Source organism: Astyanax mexicanus, chromosome 5 (assembly GCF_023375975.1).
Source record: "Astyanax mexicanus isolate ESR-SI-001 chromosome 5, AstMex3_surface, whole genome shotgun sequence".
Lineage (NCBI taxonomy): Eukaryota > Metazoa > Chordata > Actinopteri > Characiformes > Acestrorhamphidae > Astyanax > Astyanax mexicanus.
The window spans coordinates 47119764-47126064 of NC_064412.1; positions in this window are offsets into that span (position 1 = coordinate 47119764).

Sequence of the window (6301 nt, forward strand, 5' to 3'; positions counted from 1 at the left end):
GCATTCAGAGCCGGACCTCGCCCACACTTCGGACAGTCAGACCACAGCTCAGTGTTCCTTTACCCAGCCTACAGACAGAGACTCAAACAGGCAAACCCTGTTACCAAAACAGTTAAACTGTAGTCTCTGGAGACTGAGGGCATCCTGCAGGACTGTTTTGCTACAACAGACTGGGATGTGTTTAAAGCTGCAGCCACAATGGAGGACTCCTCTGTCTGCATAGAGGACTATGCTGAGCATGTGTCCGGCTACATCAGCACTTGTGTGGATAACATCGTGCCCACCATGCAAGTGAAGAGATTCCCCAATCAGAAGCCCTGGATCAACAGCCATGTACGACGCATGCTGCGTGCTCGCTCTCTTGCATTTAAATCAGGCAATGAGACTGAGTACAAAGCCGCAAAGTACAGACTGAGGAAGGCCATCACAGCAGCTAAGAGGCAGTACAGGGAGAAACTGGATGGCTTCTACTCCACTGCTGACTCCAGGCAGATGTGGCAAGGCCTGCAGCACATCACAGACTACAAGACTACCACCAGCACCTTGAGCACTGCAGACACCCTACCAGATGACCTCAACACCTTTTACACCCGCTTTGAAACTCCCAGCACTACCACCGAGAGGCACACACAGCCCTCCACACCCCCCCCCCCCTCTGTCAGTATCATCAGGCCAGGTATACAGAGCTCTGAGGAAGATCAACCCCCGCAAGGCGGCAGGACCAGACAACATTCCTGGAAGGGCCCTCAGAGCATGTGCTAACGAACTGGCTAACATTTTCAGCTCCATTTTTAATCTTTCCCTCAGCCAGAGTATTGTTCCCACTTGCTACAAGAACACAACTATTGTCCCCCTCCCCAAGAGGAGCCCCCCAACCTGCCTGAATGATTACAGGCCAGTAGCACTCACTCCGATCATTATGAAGTGCTTTGAGAGAGTGGTTCTGGATCACATCCAGTGCAGCATACCGGACACTTTGGACCCCCTGCAGTATGCCTACCGTCCCAACAGATCCACCTCAGACGCTATCGCTGCTGCCCTCCACTACTCTCTCTCCCACCTGGAAAACAAAGACTCCTACATCAGGATGCTCTTTGTGGACTACAGTTCTGCCTTTAACACGGTCATTCCTCACAAACTCACAAACAAACTGTATGTACTCGGCCTGCACCCGACCCTTTGCAGCTGGCTGTTGGATTTCCTGACTGGCAGGCCTCAGTCTGTCAGGATTGGAGACAGGACTTCAGCCAGTATCACCACTTACACAGGCACCCCACAGGGATTTAGGTTTTGAAAAACACCTAAAATCTCCATTACCCCCATTTAGAAACTCACATTAAAACAGTAATTCGATTAATCAAATTACCAGTTATTGCACATCTACCGTATAAAAAAATATCTTGAGTATCATTTAGACTGGTCTCTTAGGTCTAAGCTTAAAAGGTCAGTGTGTGTCAGGTAGTCGGGTTACGGAGGTGCTGTCTTGATGCTGCTGCCTATTAAAAAATACATGGTCATATGATAGCGGTGACCTGAGGCAGGCTGCCTACTTAGCTCATGCCTTTAGCGAAGCCTATACAGAACAATGCCCAGCTGGATCAGGTGAAGACTGCAGCATCACACACACACACACACACACTTATGAACACAATAAAGACAATACAAGTACACTAATAATAATTTTGTGTTTTAGTCAGATGAACTAATATTATAATGTTAAATGACCTTTCCAGCCAGTACAACTTAATAAAATTAAGAACTTCAATCTAAAAACTTTTTATGTTTTTGTTAAGCCAAAGAAAAAAAGAGTTTTCTACCAACTTTTAGATTACTATACACGTTCTTTTTCCTCAGTTTCAGTTTATAAAACTTACTAAAATCCTTCCCATTGGCTCCTGACACCCTATTGTTTGAACTGTTTCTGTGATTAATTCTAAATTTACTTATTAAGTACAGAATACTAATACAATTTTTACAAAGTTGTCAAAACAAAATTCTTGAAAAAAAAACAGTTCAGTATATTAAAAGATTGTTCGGTAGCACTTTAAAATAAGACTACCTTTATGAAGGGTTTATAAATGGTTTACAATTAGTTTATTAATGCTTACTAATTGCCTTAAAAATCATTAATAATCAGTTATTACACATTTTTTTTGCCAAATAGTGAACCCACAGCCATCTATATTGTTGCTCTTTCTACGTGTGTGTTATAACTGATTATTAATGATTTTTAAGGCAAACCTAATTAGTAACTAATTAATAAACTAATTGTAAACCATTTATAAACCCTTTATAAAGGTAGTCTTATTTTAAAGTGGTACCGATTGTTCTTTACAAAACCTGTTAAGCTAACTGAACATTATTCAGTCAAAATATCAAATATTCAATCAACTTAAAATGTTATGTCTTCACAACTTAACTGAGTCAAAGAAAGATAATAAAACATGAAAACTAAGTCAACAAATATTTTTGTCAGTGTAGAAGGCAAGAAGTTAGAAAGTATAATTTTAAGCCATTAGCCACACTTGGATAATACTATTAATCCAATCAGCACCAATCTAATCGAAAAAGATATGCAGTTCTGTCTCAGGCAGCTATGTCAGTGATTACAGGTGTGGTCTGATTACACACAGAGACTTTCCACAAGAGGACGTAAAATGCTTCCCCCACTGTACTATATAAAGGCTCTATCTTTTTGGTAGTCTACTCTTGGTGAGAAAACTGCTATAGTCATGCCTTTACAATGCTTTTAACCCTTAGAACCCTACGGACAGATTTTCCCTCCAAAATCGCACCTTGTGTTCTCAGCTGAATTGCTCAGGAATCCCTTCAGACAGAAGGGAACTTACTCTTTCTAAAAATAGCAATGTCATGCCAGTGCGGTAAAACATCTACAAGAAACCCATTGAGAAAACACCTTAAAAGTGAGATCTCCTTTCCCAACCAATATTATTTAACTTTAGTGCCTCAAACATAATTATATGATGTTTCAAACCAAATAATATCAGTTAATGACTCAAAAGTGTCCACAGAAATAGTGTGAAACTACCTGCGCTCAAACTAAAGCTAGGTATGATGTGCGCACTACTTTATATAGTTTTTATTTTATTTGCACATTTTTACTAAGTAGTTATTTTGCACTAAACATTTTTATTTATTTAGACTAAAAAAATTTACATTTTTGTATATAGTTTTCTTTGTGTATCCATATCAAAATACTGAAAGGTATAGGCTGCTCTGAGTATCAGGTTTTTTGTAATCTATATGTAGGTAGAGGTGTGATTATCAAGAAAAATAAGTACGCCTGATGCTCTCCATGTATTTTTCAAATCATGTAATGAACTATCATCGATATTCTTATGCTTTTAACTCATATACACTCTAGTCTAACCATTTTTGAAAATATATCTTAGGTGTAAAAATATTTAAAGTCTATACTTTCAAAAATAAGTAAAAAAAAAAAAAAACAAAAACAAAAAAACAGGCATTTGGTAAAAGTTTGACCAAAACATGATCAGCTCCAGGAAAATATAACAATTCTGCTTCCTTTTACATTTTAAATGATTATATTTTTGAGCAGCCGTATGTCTTCTGGCGTAAAAGAGCTCAGGGCATGTGACTGTCTGATATAATTACTGTTATAAGACCTGAAAGAGGAACTGACAAAAATGAAAAAAACAGTTAACAGACTTTGACTAGGGGCTCATTACGAGTTGTGATACGATGTACACTAACAGCTCAGCGATATGTGCAGTGCATCTAGCAGATATGTGTTGACTCTCATGCACTGTAAAAATGAAAATGTTGACTACTAAAAAATTCTAACTGAAAATCTTTAGTTCAGATAATTATTTTTATATGTATAAAACCTTTTTAATATCAAGTCTCACCAACTTAAAAATTCACTTATATGTTTAGATGGCCTAATTTAGGTTCTATGAAATGTGTTTTGTAAGTTCTGCTAACTTTCCTGTAGGAACAACTAATAAAAATAAGTTAATGTTTACATTAATCATGTAGTGGGCACAACACTATTTTTTGTTAATTTAAGTTAATAACTGGTGAGTGGGAATTTATGACTATTACATATTTTTCTTATTGTCAGTAATACAAGCTTCTAATGCAAATGTGACCAGCTGGACACGACCAGCATATAGTCTATATATGTATATACACTCAGCAACATAAAATATAGCAGCTTGTTCTTATAGCATTTAACACTTAGGCCAGCCAATTAACTATTAAATAAAAGAAATATGAATAAGGCAGCCTGTGGAGAATGATTACACACTGATGGTGAGAGCGAAGTGGGAGGAGGCGCCAAATGTTTTGGGATTTAGGGCCCTCTCTGGTGAGAATGGGTATTTGCACCAAGCATGCGGAAGAATTATTTTAAACTAGCGAGTGTGATGCGGTCTCCTTCCAGAGTGGATGAATATGATTCCAGGTTATATTCAGTCAGAGCGCGCTTAGTCAGAAACTTCACTTTGACTACACACTTTGTTTTTACTATGAGTGAATAAGCTACTGAATTTCCCCTTCTGAAGTCTCCATTGCTCCACCATTCGCTCTCGTTTAGTAAAACTAAGCCGGATCTTCTTTTAGAGGATGTACATGTGACATAAGTACGTAAAGATATGTGATGTGGCCAGAAGAACTCCCACAAAAAGCGACCCGACATGCCATTTTTAGAATGAAAATATTAGGCTTAGCAGAGACGGTCTGTCCAGCACACTGGTACCATTAAACACAATATTTTGTCCCTTCTCCACTCAGAAATGTTTCAAGTTTTTTTTTTTGTTTTTTTTTACAGTGTGGCAGGACTTCCAACTTGCTTCTTTCAGCAGGATAAAGTTTATTCCAAATTCATCACTAGTTTAGCATTTATATGATCAGCTGGAACGAAAGCTTGTACAGTTTTCTCCAATAAACTTATCTTTTCACTCTGATATTATAATCACTTATATATTTTAAATGAATATTCACTATATTACAACTATCCAACTAACTTCTTGCTGGGTTATTTATTTGGTTAAAACATATATATGTATAATTGTAAGTATTCTAACAATACACATTACAAAAATTTATAAACATAATTTGTCCTTGTTTGTTCCACATACATCTTTGTCGAATTCAAACAATTCGGAAACAATAAGCACCTGACACCACCAGCCCCAATAGACCTGTCAGCATTATCTGTGAGACAAGCGTCTCTTTCCCTACCCTCAATAAACAGGACAGGCCACTGTCAAAACACACAATCAGCAGTGTCCAATTAACCAGCAGCAAATCTGAGGCAGACACGCAACCCTGTATTTACACTGCGCCTTTTGTAGAAGCTTTTCATCACACGGTAATACGCCGAGCAAACCGTGCAGCCAGCTGCAGCTTCAATCCCACAGCTCAAACCCCACCAGCTCCATTCAGCCCAAATCAGGGTCTTCTGCACAAACACGCAACAGGAAGTCAAACACACACCCCGATCGCCTTTCATATGCCACAGAAATGTTGGATTAAGGCTTTGTGATAATTGACTCACACACTGCACTGTAAAGCAGAGCAATCTCAGATGTCTGTTGATTATTTCCATGGCGTGACATGTTTAAATAACCGCTGACTCAATACCAGAGTAAACTGTCTGAGAGCACTGAGTCTGAGCACTCTGTATAATCAGAACAGTAAAGTGTAGTTTAGTTATAGTAAAATATAAGCCAGATGGTTGTAATTAAGGCATGAACACATTTACACACATATGTGCCATTCTATAATTGCGTTTACATTTTCAGTGTCAAAAGATTTGACTCACAACTCTGTCATCATTAAACATCCTAAAACATGTAAACATGTAACAGAGTTGACATACATTCTATTTAAATACGTTATTCTCTATTATCTTCACAAAAACAGATTTTAAACCAATAATTAAGATACTTTCGGTGTATAATTTTCTTTATATATACAAAATAATGAGAGACGACTTTTAACATATATCAGTCTTCCACATTTTCCAACAGAGAAAGTGACATCACTGAGTGCAGGCAGGGTGCATCCCAATTTAATACTAATTAATAGTACTTGCATTTAAGTGCATATTGTGCAGTATAAATATTATTTATGCAGTAGTGTGCACAAATATTCACAGTGCATACTCAGAATCCATTTACACTGCCTGACCAAAAAAAAAGGTCACACACTTTAATATTATTTGTCGGACCGCCTTCAGATTTAATAGCAGCATGCATTTGCTGTGGCATTGTTTTGATAAACTTTTGCAATTTCACAAGATTTATTTTAATCC